This window comes from Pseudophryne corroboree, chromosome 2 (genome assembly GCF_028390025.1).
Source record: "Pseudophryne corroboree isolate aPseCor3 chromosome 2, aPseCor3.hap2, whole genome shotgun sequence".
In the NCBI taxonomy this organism is placed as follows: domain Eukaryota; kingdom Metazoa; phylum Chordata; class Amphibia; order Anura; family Myobatrachidae; genus Pseudophryne; species Pseudophryne corroboree.
The window spans coordinates 628,799,755-628,815,347 of NC_086445.1; positions in this window are offsets into that span (position 1 = coordinate 628,799,755).

A 15,593-nucleotide genomic window follows, 5' to 3' on the forward strand; every position below is an offset into this window, starting at 1 on the left:
CTAGGAGTGGCACTGCAGTGTCACGCAGGATGGCCCTTCCAAAAAACCCTCCCCAAACAGCACATGACGCAAAGAAAAAAAGAGGCGCAATGAGGTAGCTGTGTGAGTAAGATTAGCGACCCTAGTGGCCGACACAAACACCGGGCCCATCTAGGAGTGGCACTGCAGGTGTCACGCAGGATGTCCCTTCCAAAAAACCCTCCCCAAACAGCACATGACGCAAAGAAAAAAAGAGGCGCAATGAGGTAGCTGTGTGAGTAAGATTAGCGACCCTAGTGGCCGACACAAACACCGGGCCCATCTAGGAGTGGCACTGCAGTGTCACGCAGGATGTCCCTTCCAAAAAACCCTCCCCAAACAGCACATGACGCAAAGAAAAAAAGAGGCGCAATGAGGTAGCTGACTGTGTGAGTAAGATTAGCGACCCTAGTGGCCGACACAAACACCGGGCCCATCTAGGAGTGGCACTGCAGTGTCACGCAGGATGTCCCTTCCAAAAAACCCTCCCCAATCAGCACATGATGCAAAGAAAAAGAAAAGAAAAAAGAGGTGCAAGATGGAATTGTCCTTGGGCCCTCCCACCCACCCTTATGTTGTGTAAACAAAACAGGACATGCACACTTTAACCAACCCATCATTTCAGTGACAGGGTCTGCCACACGACTGTGACTGATATGACGGGTTGGTTTGGACCCCCCCCAAAAAAGAAGCAATTAATCTCTCCTTGCACAAACTGGCTCTACAGGGGCAAGATGTCCACCTCATCTTCACCCTCCGATATATCACCGTGTACATCCCCCTCCTCACAGATTATCAATTCGTCCCCACTGGAATCCACCATCTCAGCTCCCTGTGTACTTTGTGGAGGCAATTGCTGCTGGTCAATGTCTCCGCGGAGGAATTGATTATAATTCATTTTAATGAACATCATCTTCTCCACATTTTCTGGATGTAACCTCGTACGCCGATTGCTGACAAGGTGAGCGGCGGCACTAAACACTCTTTCGGAGTACACACTTGTGGGAGGGCAACTTAGGTAGAATAAAGCCAGTTTGTGCAAGGGCCTCCAAATTGCCTCTTTTTCCTGCCAGTATAAGTACGGACTGTGTGACGTGCCTACTTGGATGCGGTCACTCATATAATCCTCCACCATTCTATCAATGTTGAGAGAATCATATGCAGTGACAGTAGACGACATGTCCGTAATCGTTGTCAGGGTCCTTCAGTCCGGACCAGATGTCAGCATCAGCAGTCGCTCCAGACTGCCCTGCATCACCGCCAGCGGGTGGGCTCGGAATTCTGAGCCTTTTCCTCGCACCCCCAGTTGCGGGAGAATGTGAAGGAGGAGATGTTGACAGGTCGCGTTCCGCTTGACTTGACAATTTTGTCACCAGCAGGTCTTTCAACCCCAGCAGACTTGTGTCTGCCGGAAAGAGAGATCCAAGGTAGGCTTTAAATCTAGGATCGAGCACGGTGGCCAAAATGTAGTGCTCTGATTTCAACAGATTGACCACCCGTGAATCCTTGTTAAGCGAATTAAGGGCTGCATCCACAAGTCCCACATGCCTAGCGGAATCGCTCCCTTTTAGCTCCTTCTTCAAGCCTCCAGCTTCTTCTGCAAAAGCCTGATGAGGGGAATGACCTGACTCAGGCTGGCAGTGTCTGAACTGACTTCACGTGTGGCAAGTTCAAAGGGCATCAGAACCTTGCACAACGTTGAAATCATTCTCCACTGCACTTGAGACAGGTGCATTCCACCTCCTATATCGTGCTCAATTGTATAGGCTTGAATGGCCTTTTGCTGCTCCTCCAACCTCTGAAGCATATAGAGGGTTGAATTCCACCTCGTTACCACTTCTTGCTTCAGATGATGGCAGGGCAGGTTCAGTAGTTTTTGGTGGTGCTCCAGTCTTCTGTACGTGGTGCCTGTACGCCGAAAGTGTCCCGCAATTTTTCTGGCCACCGACAGCATCTCTTGCACGCCCCCTGTCGTTTTTTAAAAAATTCTGCACCACCAAATTCAAGGTATGTGCAAAACATGGGACGTGCTGAATTTGCCCATATTTAATGCACACCACAATATTGCTGGCGTTGTCCGATGCCACAAATCCACAGGAGAGTCCAATTGGGGGTAAGCCATTCCGCGATGATCTTCCTCAGTTGCCGTAAGAGGTTTTCAGTGCGTATTCTGGAAAGCGGTGATACAAAGCGTAGCCTGCCTAGGAAAGATGTTGGCGTTTGGCGAGATGCTGCTACTGGTGCCGCCGCTGCTGTTCTTGCGGCGGGAGGTCCATACATCTACCCAGTGGGCTGTCACAGTCATATAGTCCTGACCCTGCCCTGCTCCACTTGTCCACATGTCCGTGGTTAAGTGGACATTGGGTACAACTGCATTTTTTAGGACAGCTGTGAGTCTTTTTTCTGACGTCCGTGTACATTCTCGAGTATCGCCTGCCTAGAGAAGTGGAACCTAGATGGTATTTGGTAACGGGGGCACACTGCCTCAATAAATTGTCTAGTTCCCTGTGAACTAACGGCGGATACCGGACGCACGTCTAACACCAAACATAGTTGTCAAGGACTCAGTTATCCGCTTTGCAGTAGGATGACTGCTGTGATATTTCATCTTCCTCGCAAAGGACGGTTGAACAGTCAATTGCTTACTGGAAGTAGTACTAAGTGGGCTTACGACTTCCCCTCTGGGATGACCATCGACTCCCAGCGGCAACAACAGCAGCGCCAGCAGCAGTAGGCGTTACACGCAAGGATGCATCGAGAGGAATCCCAGGCAGGAGAGGACTCGTCAGAATTGCTCAGTGAACATGGCCTGCAGGACTATTGGCATTCCTGGGGAAGGAGGAAAATTGACACTGAGGGAGTTGGTGGGGGTGGTTTGCGTGAGCTTGGTTACAAGAGGAAGGGATTTACTGGTCAGTGGACTGCTTCCGCTGTCACCCAAAGTTTTTGAACTTGTCACTGACTTATTATGAATGCGCTGCAGGTGACGTATAAGGGAGGATGTTCCGAGGTGGTTAACGTCCTTACCCCTACTTATTACAGCTTGACAAAGGGAACACACGGCTTGACACCTGTTGTCCGCATTTCTGGTGAAATACCTCCACACCGAAGAGCTGATTTTTTTGGTATTTTCACCTGGCATGTCAACGGCCATATTCCTCCCACGGACAACAGGTGTCTCCCCGGGTGCCTGACTTAAACAAACCACCTCACCATCAGAATCCTCCTTGTCAATTTCCTCCCCAGCGCCAGCAACACCCATATCCTCCTCATCCTGGTGTACTTCAACACTGACATCTTCAATCTGACTATCAGGAACTGGACTGCGGGTGCTCCTTCCAGCACTTGCAGGGGGCGTGCAAATGGTGGAAGGCGCATGCTCTTCACGTCCAGTGTTGGGAAGGTCAGGCATCGCAACCGACACAATTGGACTCTCCTTGTGGATTTGGGATTTCAAAGAACGCACAGTTCTTTGCGGTGCTTTTGCCAGCTTGAGTCTTTTCAGTTTTCTAGCGAGAGGCTGAGTGCTTCCATCCTCATGTGAAGCTGAACCACTAGCCATGAACATAGGCCAGGGCCTCAGCCGTTCCTTGCCACTCCGTGTGGTAAATGGCATATTGGCAAGTTTACGCTTCTCCTCCGACAATTTTATTTTAGGTTTTGGAGTCCTTTTTTTACTGATATTTGGTGTTTTGGTTTTGACATGCTCTGTACTATGCCATTGGGCATCGGCCTTGGCAGACGACGTTGCTGGCATTTCATCGTCTCGGCCATGACTAGTGGCAGCAGCTTCAGCACGAGGTGGAAGTGGATCTTGATCTTTCCCTAATTTTGGAACCTCAACATTTTTGTTCTCCATATTTTAATAGGCACAACTAAAAGGCACCTCAGGTAAACAATGGAGATGGATGGATTGGATACTAGTATACAATTATGGATGGGCTGCCGAGTGCCGACACAGAGGTAGCCACAGCCGTGAACTACCGCACTGTACTGTGTCTGCTGCTAATATATAGACTGGTTGATAAAGAGATAGTATACTCGTAACTAGTATGTATGTATAAAGAAAGAAAAAAAAAACACGGTTAGGTGGTATATACAATTATGGACGGGCTGCCGAGTGCCGACACAGAGGTAGCCACAGCCGTGAACTACCGCACTGTACTGTGTCTGCTGCTAATATATAGACTGGTTGATAAAGAGATAGTATACTCGTAACTAGTATGTATGTATAAAGAAAGAAAAAAAAACCACGGTTAGGTGGTATATACAATTATGGACGGGCTGCCGAGTGCCGACACAGAGGTAGCCACAGCCGTGAACTACCGCACTGTACTGTGTCTGCTGCTAATATATAGACTGGTTGATAAAGAGATAGTATACTCGTAACTAGTATGTATGTATAAAGAAAGAAAAAAAAACCACGGTTAGGTGGTATATACAATTATGGACGGGCTGCCGAGTGCCGACACAGAGGTAGCCACAGCCGTGAACTACCGCACTGTACTGTGTCTGCTGCTAATATAGACTGGTTGATAAAGAGATAGTATACTCGTAACTAGTATGTATGTATAAAGAAAGAAAAAAAAACCACGGTTAGGTGGTATATACAATTATGGACGGGCTGCCGAGTGCCGACACAGAGGTAGCCACAGCCGTGAACTACCGCACTGTACTGTGTCTGCTGCTAATATATAGACTGGTTGATAAAGAGATAGTATACTCGTAACTAGTATGTATGTATAAAGAAAGAGAAAAAAACCACGGTTAGGTGGTATATACAATTATGGACGGGCTGCCGAGTGCCGACACAGAGGTAGCCACAGCCGTGAACTACCGCACTGTACTGTGTCTGCTGCTAATATAGACTGGTTGATAAAGAGATAGTATACTCGTAACTAGTATGTATGTATAAAGAAAGAAAAAAAAACCACGGTTAGGTGGTATATACAATTATGGACGGGCTGCCGAGTGCCGACACAGAGGTAGCCACAGCCGTGAACTACCGCACTGTACTGTGTCTGCTGCTAATATATAGACTGGTTGATAAAGAGATAGTATACTCGTAACTAGTATGTATGTATAAAGAAAGAAAAAAAAACCACGGTTAGGTGGTATATACAATTATGGACGGGCTGCCGAGTGCCGACACAGAGGTAGCCACAGCCGTGAACTACCGCACTGTACTGTGTCTGCTGCTAATATATAGACTGGTTGATAAAGAGATAGTATACTCGTAACTAGTATGTATGTATAAAGAAAGAAAAAAAACCACGGTTAGGTGGTATATACAATTATGGACGGGCTGCCGAGTGCCGACACAGAGGTAGCCACAGCCGTGAACTACCGCACTGTACTGTGTCTGCTGCTATTATATAGACTGGTTGATAAAGAGATAGTATACTCGTAACTAGTATGTATGTATAAAGAAAGAAAAAAAAACCACGGTTAGGTGGTATATACAATTATGGACGGGCTGCCGAGTGCCGACACAGAGGTAGCCACAGCCGTGAACTACCGCACTGTACTGTGTCTGCTGCTAATATATAGACTGGTTGATAAAGAGATAGTATACTCGTAACTAGTATGTATGTATAAAGAAAGAAAAAAAAACCACGGTTAGGTGGTATATACAATTATGGACGGGCTGCCGAGTGCCGACACAGAGGTAGCCACAGCCGTGAACTACCGCACTGTACTGTGTCTGCTGCTAATATAGACTGGTTGATAAAGAGATAGTATACTACTAATATTATATATACTGGTGGTCAGGTCACTGGTCACTAGTCACACTGGCAGTGGCACTCCTGCAGCAAAAGTGTGCACTGTTTAATTTTAATATAATATTATGTACTCCTGGCTCCTGCTATAACCTATAACTGGCACTGCAGTAGTGCTCCCCAGTCTCCCCCACAATTATAAGCTGTGTGAGCTGAGCAGTCAGACAGATATATAATATATATAGATGATGCAGCACACTGGCCTGAGCCTGAGCAGTGCACACAGATATGGTATGTGACTGACTGAGTCACTGTGTGTATCGCTTTTTTCAGGCAGAGAATGGATATATTAAATAAACTGCACTGTGTGTCTGGTGGTCACTCACTATATAATATATTATGTACTCCTGGCTCCTGCTATAACCTATAACTGGCACTGCAGTAGTGCTCCCCAGTCTCCCCCACAATTATAAGCTGTGTGAGCTGAGCAGTCAGACAGATATATATAATATTATATATAGATAATAGATGATGCAGCACACTGGCCTGAGCCTGAGCAGTGCACACAGATATGGTATGTGACTGAGTCACTGTGTGCTGTGTATCGCTTTTTTCAGGCAGAGAACGGATTATAAATAAAACTGGTGGTCACTGGTCACTATCAGCAAAACTCTGCACTGTACACTACTGAGTACTCCTAATGCTCCCCAAAATTAGTAAATCAAGTGTCTCTCTAATCTATTCTAAACGGAGAGGACGCCAGCCACGTCCTCTCCCTATGAATCTCAATGCACGTGTGAAAATGGCGGCGATGCGCGGCTCCTTATATAGAATCCGAGTCTCGCGATAGAATCCGAGCCTCGCGAGAATCCGACAGCGTCATGATGACGTTCGGGCGCGCTCGGGTTAACCGAGCAAGGCGGGAAGATCCGAGTCGCTCGGACCCGTGAAAAAAAACATGAAGTTCTGGCGGGTTCGGATTCAGAGAAACCGAACCCGCTCATCTCTAGTTACGAGTATACTATCTCTTTATCAACCAGTCTATATATTAGCTGCAGACACAGTACAGTGCGGTAGTTCACGGCTGTGGCTACCTCTGTGTCGGCACTCGGCAGCCCGTCCATAATTGTATATACCACCTAACCGTGGTTTTTTTTTCTTTCTTTATACATACATACTAGTTACGAGTATACTATCTCTTTATCAACCAGTCTATATTAGCAGCAGACACAGTACAGTGCGGTAGTTCACGGCTGTGGCTACCTCTGTGTCGGCACTCGGCAGCCCGTCCATAATTGTATATACCACCTAACCGTGGTTTTTTTTTCTTTCTTTATACATACATACTAGTTACGAGTATACTATCTCTTTATCAACCAGTCTATATATTAGCAGCAGACACAGTACAGTGCGGTAGTTCACGGCTGTGGCTACCTCTGTGTCGGCACTCGGCAGCCCGTCCATAATTGTATATACCACCTAACCGTGGTTTTTTTTTCTTTCTTTATACATACATACTAGTTACGAGTATACTATCTCTTTATCAACCAGTCTATATATTAGCAGCAGACACAGTACAGTGCGGTAGTTCACGGCTGTGGCTACCTCTGTGTCGGCACTCGGCAGCCCGTCCATAATTGTATATACCACCTAACCGTGTTTTTTTTTTCTTTCTTTATACATACATACTAGTTACGAGTATACTATCTCTTTATCAACCAGTCTATATATTAGCAGCAGACACAGTACAGTGCGGTAGTTCACGGCTGTGGCTACCTCTGTGTCGGCACTCGGCAGCCCGTCCATAATTGTATACTAGTATCCAATCCATCCATCTCCATTGTTTACCTGAGGTGCCTTTTAGTTGTGCCTATTAAAATATGGAGAACAAAAATGTTGAGGTTCCAAAATTAGGGAAAGATCAAGATCCACTTCCACCTCGTGCTGAAGCTGCTGCCACTAGTCATGGCCGAGACGATGAAATGCCAGCAACGTCGTCTGCCAAGGCCGATGCCCAATGTCATAGTACAGAGCATGTCAAATCCAAAACACCAAATATCAGTAGAAAAAGGACTCCAAAACCTAAAATAAAATTGTCGGAGGAGAAGCGTAAACTTGCCAATATGCCATTTACCACACGGAGTGGCAAGGAACGGCTGAGGCCCTGGCCTATGTTCATGGCTAGTGGTTCAGCTTCACATGAGGATGGAAGCACTCAGCCTCTCGCTAGAAAAATGAAAAGACTCAAGCTGGCAAAAGCAGCACAGCAAAGAACTGTGCATTCTTCGAAATCCCAAATCCACAAGGAGAGTCCAATTGTGTCGGTTGCGATGCCTGACCTTCCCAACACTGGACGTGAAGAGCATGCGCCTTCCACCATTTGCACGCCCCCTGCAAGTGCTGGAAGGAGCACCCGCAGTCCAGTTCCTGATAGTCAGATTGAAGATGTCAGTGTTGAAGTACACCAGGATGAGGAGGATATGGGTGTTGCTGGCGCTGGGGAGGAAATTGACCAGGAGGATTCTGATGGTGAGGTGGTTTGTTTAAGTCAGGCACCCGGGGAGACACCTGTTGTCCGTGGGAGGAATATGGCCGTTGACATGCCAGGTGAAAATACCAAAAAAATCAGCTCTTCGGTGTGGAGGTATTTCACCAGAAATGCGGACAACAGGTGTCAAGCCGTGTGTTCCCTTTGTCAAGCTGTAATAAGTAGGGGTAAGGACGTTAACCACCTCGGAACATCCTCCCTTATACGTCACCTGCAGCGCATTCATAATAAGTCAGTGACAAGTTCAAAAACTTTGGGTGACAGCGGAAGCAGTCCACTGACCAGTAAATCCCTTCCTCTTGTAACCAAGCTCACGCAAACCACCCCACCAACTCCCTCAGTGTCAATTTCCTCCTTCCCCAGGAATGCCAATAGTCCTGCAGGCCATGTCACTGGCAATTCTGACGAGTCCTCTCCTGCCTGGGATTCCTCCGATGCATCCTTGCGTGTAACGCCTACTGCTGCTGGCGCTGCTGTTGTTGCCGCTGGGAGTCGATGGTCATCCCAGAGGGGAAGTCGTAAGCCCACTTGTACTACTTCCAGTAAGCAATTGACTGTTCAACAGTCCTTTGCGAGGAAGATGAAATATCACAGCAGTCATCCTACTGCAAAGCGGATAACTGAGTCCTTGACAACTATGTTGGTGTTAGACGTGCGTCCGGTATCCGCCGTTAGTTCACAGGGAACTAGACAATTTATTGAGGCAGTGTGCCCCCGTTACCAAATACCATCTAGGTTCCACTTCTCTAGGCAGGCGATACCGAGAATGTACACGGACGTCAGAAAAAGACTCACCAGTGTCCTAAAAAATGCAGTTGTACCCAATGTCCACTTAACCACGGACATGTGGACAAGTGGAGCAGGGCAGGGTCAGGACTATATGACTGTGACAGCCCACTGGGTAGATGTATGGACTCCCGCCGCAAGAACAGCAGCGGCGGCACCAGTAGCAGCATCTCGCAAACGCCAACTCTTTCCTAGGCAGGCTACGCTTTGTATCACCGCTTTCCAGAATACGCACACAGCTGAAAACCTCTTACGGCAACTGAGGAAGATCATCGCGGAATGGCTTACCCCAATTGGACTCTCCTGTGGATTTGTGGCATCGGACAACGCCAGCAATATTGTGTGTGCATTAAATATGGGCAAATTCCAGCACGTCCCATGTTTTGCACATACCTTGAATTTGGTGGTGCAGAATTTTTTAAAAAACGACAGGGGCGTGCAAGAGATGCTGTCGGTGGCCAGAAAAATTGCGGGACACTTTCGGCGTACAGGCACCACGTACAGAAGACTGGAGCACCACCAAAAACTACTGAACCTGCCCTGCCATCATCTGAAGCAAGAAGTGGTAACGAGGTGGAATTCAACCCTCTATATGCTTCAGAGGTTGGAGGAGCAGCAAAAGGCCATTCAAGCCTATACAATTGAGCACGATATAGGAGGTGGAATGCACCTGTCTCAAGTGCAGTGGAGAATGATTTCAACGTTGTGCAAGGTTCTGATGCCCTTTGAACTTGCCACACGTGAAGTCAGTTCAGACACTGCCAGCCTGAGTCAGGTCATTCCCCTCATCAGGCTTTTGCAGAAGAAGCTGGAGGCATTGAAGAAGGAGCTAAAAGGGAGCGATTCCGCTAGGCATGTGGGACTTGTGGATGCAGCCCTTAATTCGCTTAACAAGGATTCACGGGTGGTCAATCTGTTGAAATCAGAGCACTACATTTTGGCCACCGTGCTCGATCCTAGATTTAAAGCCTACCTTGGATCTCTCTTTCCGGCAGACACAAGTCTGCTGGGGTTGAAAGACCTGCTGGTGACAAAATTGTCAAGTCAAGCGGAACGCGACCTGTCAACATCTCCTCCTTCACATTCTCCCGCAACTGGGGGTGCGAGGAAAAGGCTCAGAATTCCGAGCCCACCCGCTGGCGGTGATGCAGGGCAGTCTGGAGCGACTGCTGATGCTGACATCTGGTCCGGACTGAAGGACCTGACAACGATTACGGACATGTCGTCTACTGTCACTGCATATGATTCTCTCAACATTGATAGAATGGTGGAGGATTATATGAGTGACCGCATCCAGGTAGGCACGTCACACAGTCCGTACTTATACTGGCAGGAAAAAGAGGCAATTTGGAGGCCCTTGCACAAACTGGCTTTATTCTACCTAAGTTGCCCTCCCACAAGTGTGTACTCCGAAAGAGTGTTTAGTGCCGCCGCTCACCTTGTCAGCAATCGGCGTACGAGGTTACATCCAGAAAATGTGGAGAAGATGATGTTCATTAAAATGAATTATAATCAATTCCTCCGCGGAGACATTGACCAGCAGCAATTGCCTCCACAAAGTACACAGGGAGCTGAGATGGTGGATTCCAGTGGGGACGAATTGATAATCTGTGAGGAGGGGGATGTACACGGTGATATATCGGAGGGTGAAGATGAGGTGGACATCTTGCCTCTGTAGAGCCAGTTTGTGCAAGGAGAGATTAATTGCTTCTTTTTTGGGGGGGGTCCAAACCAACCCGTCATATCAGTCACAGTCGTGTGGCAGACCCTGTCACTGAAATGATGGGTTGGTTAAAGTGTGCATGTCCTGTTTTGTTTATACAACATAAGGGTGGGTGGGAGGGCCCAAGGACAATTCCATCTTGCACCTCTTTTTTCTTTTCTTTTTCTTTGCATCATGTGCTGATTGGGGAGGGTTTTTTGGAAGGGACATCCTGCGTGACACTGCAGTGCCACTCCTAGATGGGCCCGGTGTTTGTGTCGGCCACTAGGGTCGCTAATCTTACTCACACAGTCAGCTACCTCATTGCGCCTCTTTTTTTCTTTGCGTCATGTGCTGTTTGGGGAGGGTTTTTTGGAAGGGACATCCTGCGTGACACTGCAGTGCCACTCCTAGATGGGCCCGGTGTTTGTGTCGGCCACTAGGGTCGCTAATCTTACTCACACAGCTACCTCATTGCGCCTCTTTTTTTCTTTGCGTCATGTGCTGTTTGGGGAGGGTTTTTTGGAAGGGACATCCTGCGTGACACTGCAGTGCCACTCCTAGATGGGCCCGGTGTTTGTGTCGGCCACTAGGGTCGCTAATCTTACTCACACAGCTACCTCATTGCGCCTCTTTTTTTCTTTGCGTCATGTGCTGTTTGGGGAGGGTTTTTTGGAAGGGCCATCCTGCGTGACACTGCAGTGCCACTCCTAGATGGGCCCGGTGTTTGTGTCGGCCACTAGGGTCGCTAATCTTACTCACACAGCTACCTCATTGCGCCTCTTTTTTTCTTTGCGTCATGTGCTGTTTGGGGAGGGTTTTTTGGAAGGGCCATCCTGCGTGACACTGCAGTGCCACTCCTAGATGGGCCCGGTGTTTGTGTCGGCCACTAGGGTCGCTTATCTTACTCACACAGCGACCTCGGTGCAAATTTTAGGACTAAAAAAAATATTGTGAGGTGTGAGATATTCAGAATAGACTGAAAATGAGTGTAAATTATGGTTTTTGAGGTTAATAATACTTTGGGATCAAAATGACCCCCAAATTCTATGATTTAAGCTGTTTTTTAGTGTTTTTTGAAAAAAACACCCGAATCCAAAACACACCCGAATCCGACAAAAAAAATTCGGTGAGGTTTTGCCAAAACGCGTTCGAACCCAAAACACGGCCGCGGAACCGAACCCAAAACCAAAACACAAAACCCGAAAAATTTCAGGCGCTCATCTCTAGTATATTATATAGGAGGAGTACAGTGCAGAGTTTTGCTGACCAGTGACCCCCAGTATATATAGCAGTATGGTACGGAAAGCCACTGCTCTACCTACCTCTGTGTCGTCAAGTATACTATCCATCTAGATTCTATACCTGTGGTGCATTTTAGTTTTGCAGTTTGCTGACACAGTGACCACCAGTATATATAGCAGTACGGTACGGAAGGCCACTGCTCTACCTACCTCTGTGTCGTCAAGTATACTATCCATCTAGATTCTATACCTGTGGTGCATTTTAGTTTTGCAGTTTGCTGACAGTGACCACCAGTATATATAGCAGTACGGTATGGAAGGCCACTGCTCTACCTACCTCTGTGTCGTCAAGTATACTATCCATCTAGATTCTATACCTGTGGTGCATTTTAGTTTTGCAGTTTGCTGACAGTGACCACCAGTATATATAGCAGTACGGTACGGAAGGCCACTGCTCTACCTACCTCTGTGTCGTCAAGTATACTATCTATCTAGATTCTATACCTGTGGTGCATTTTAGTTTTGCAGTTTGCTGACAGTGACCACCAGTATATATAGCAGTACGGTACGGAAGGCCACTGCTCTACCTACCTCTGTGTCGTCAAGTATACTATCCATCTAGATTCTATAGCTGTGGTGCATTTTAGTTTTGCAGTTTGCTGAAAGTGACCACCAGTATATATAGCAGTACGGTACGGAAGGCCACTGCTCTACCTACCTCTGTGTCGTCAAGTATACTATCCATCCATACCTGTGGTGCATTTCAGTTGTGCGCAGTATATATAGTAGTAGGCCATTGCTATTGATACTGGCATATAATTCCACACATTAAAAAATGGAGAACAAAAATGTGGAGGTTAAAATAGGGAAAGATCAAGATCCACTTCCACCTCGTGCTGAAGCTGCTGCCACTAGTCATGGCCGAGACGATGAAATGCCATCAATGTCGTCTGCCAAGGCCGATGCCCAATGTCATAGTAGAGAGCATGTAAAATCCAAAAAACAAAAGTTCAGTAAAATGACCCAAAAATCAAAATTGAAAGCGTCTGATGAGAAGCGTAAACTTGCCAATATGCCATTTATGACACGGAGTGGCAAGGAACGGATGAGGCCCTGGCCTATGTTCATGGCTAGTGGTTCAGATTCACTTGAGGATGGAAGCACTCATCCTCTCGCTAGAAAACTGCAGTGCCACTCCTAGATGGGCCAGGTGTTTGTGTCGGCCACTTGGGTCGCTTAGCTTAGTCACACAGCTACCTCATTGCGCCTCTTTTTTTCTTTGCATCATGTGCTGTTTGGGGACTATTTTTTAAATCTGCCATCCTGTCTGACACTGCAGTGCCACTCCTAGATGGGCCAGGTGTTTGTGTCGGCCACTTTGGTCGCTTAGCTTAGCCATCCAGCTACCTCATTGCGCCTCTTTTTTTCTTTGCATCATGTGCTGTTTCGGGACTATTTTTTTGAAGTGCCATCCTGCCTGACACTGCAGTGCCACTCCTAGATGGGCCAGGTGTTTGTGTCGGCCACTTGGGTCGCTTAGCTTATTCATCCAGCGACCTCGGTGCAAATTTTAGGACTAAAAATAATATTGTGAGGTGTGAGGTGTTCAGAATAGACTGCATATGAGTGGAAAATATGGTTATTGAGGTTAATAATACTATGGGATCAAAATGACCCCCAAATTCTATGATTTAAGCTGTTTTTGAGGGTTTTTTGTAAAAAAACACCCGAATCCAAAACACACCCGAATCCGACAAAAAAATTTCAGGGAGGTTTTGCCAAAACGCGTCCGAATCCAAAACACGGCTGCGGAACCGAATCCAAAACACAAAACCCGAAAAATTTCCGGTGCACATCACTACTTACAACTACGAACAGCCCAGTTACTTAACTAGTGGAGTGGTTTTATTGAAGATAAAGCAGGCACAGCAGTACTCAGGGCCTAATTCAGACCTGATCGCTACTCTGCAAATTTTCAGAGGGCTGCGATCAGATAGTCACCGCCCATAGAGAGTGAAAATCCTCTACATGTAAGTATGTGAATGCATGTGTATGCCGTGCAAAAACTTTGCCAGACAGCGGACAGCTGCAAATCCGTTTGCAACTTACTCAGAATCAAATTATTTTTCCAATCTGTGCAGTCTGTGAGTAGCCCAGGACTTACTCCTACAGTACGATGAGAACAGGCTGATCAGGGCCGGAGCTGACGTCACACACCCTGCCAGAAAACACTTGGGAACGCCTGCGTTTTTCCTGGCACTCCCAGAAAACGGTGCCCACATAGGGCCATGTGATTTGTCTAAGGCCTCATGATAAAGGCTCATACTAATGGTGCCCATACACTTGTGAGATTATCTGTACTATCCTTCGATTTCGACCACATCTGTGAGATGAATCAGGGGATTGTATGCACATATAAGGTACCTTTCGACGCGATGCGCGGGCACGCCGGTTGAATCTCGCGTCACAAGATATTATGTGCTGCACTTAATATTTATCGAATCGGGGCGTGATCGCATGCTGTTTTTTACCACTTTCGATTTATCACATCGTGATGTGCGATATGTGAAGATAGGAGATGACTTCCTGGCCACTCCTCTTCCCCTCACTGCGCACATGACTGGAGAGGAGGCTGGAAGCACGCTGCAGAACTCCGCACAAAAACACAGCACAAGGTAGGCTATACCACTGGCCACCAATGATTATTCCTTTTTAACAACTCTGCCCACCCTCTATGCTGCTCTACCCGCATTTCTATAGGCCCCTGCCCAAAATGCTGTGCCATTGCAAGCCCCAGCCAGCCGCGCCCTAAACGCCATTATACTGTATACTGTGCCACTGACCACCAATGCTTATTATTAACAACACTGCCCACCGTTTCTGCTGCTCTACCCACATTTCTATAGGCCCCTGCCCAAAATGCTGGAACATTGCAAGCCCCAGCCAGCCGCGCCCTAAACGCCATTATACTGTATACTGTGCCACTGACCACCAATGCTTATTATTAACACCACTGCCCACCGTTTCTGCTGCTCTACCCACGATTATACAGGCCCCCCTGCACAAAATGCTGCACTTCTGCAAGCCCTATGTGGCTGCGCCCTAAACGCCATTATACTGCACCACTGCAACCCACATCCCACCGGTATGCTGCTGCACCCTACACACCAATGTATTCTCACTACATATTTCAGATAACTCACACCAGTAACTGGTAAACAAACTTTATTTAACCAGAATAGTTTACTTTTTTTAATGTTTTTTTAATTTTCCTTTTTTTGCATTCTGTAGATGTCCTCTGAGAACCGTGAGTTTCTTTCTGGCTTCATCAGCCTGTACCGCGAGGAGGAGTGTCTGTGGCTGACGTCCTCACCGGACTACAGCAACAAGCAGAAGAGGGAGTCTGCTTATACACGGATGGTGGACTACTCTAAGCCCACCTTCTCTGCTGCCTCGGTGGCCTGGGTCCGTAAGAAGATCGCCAATCTACGGACAGTCTTTGTGAAGGAAAATCGCGGTGGAGGAGTCCAAGAGGTCAGGGGCCGGCGCAGACAACGTGTATGGCCCTGGACCTA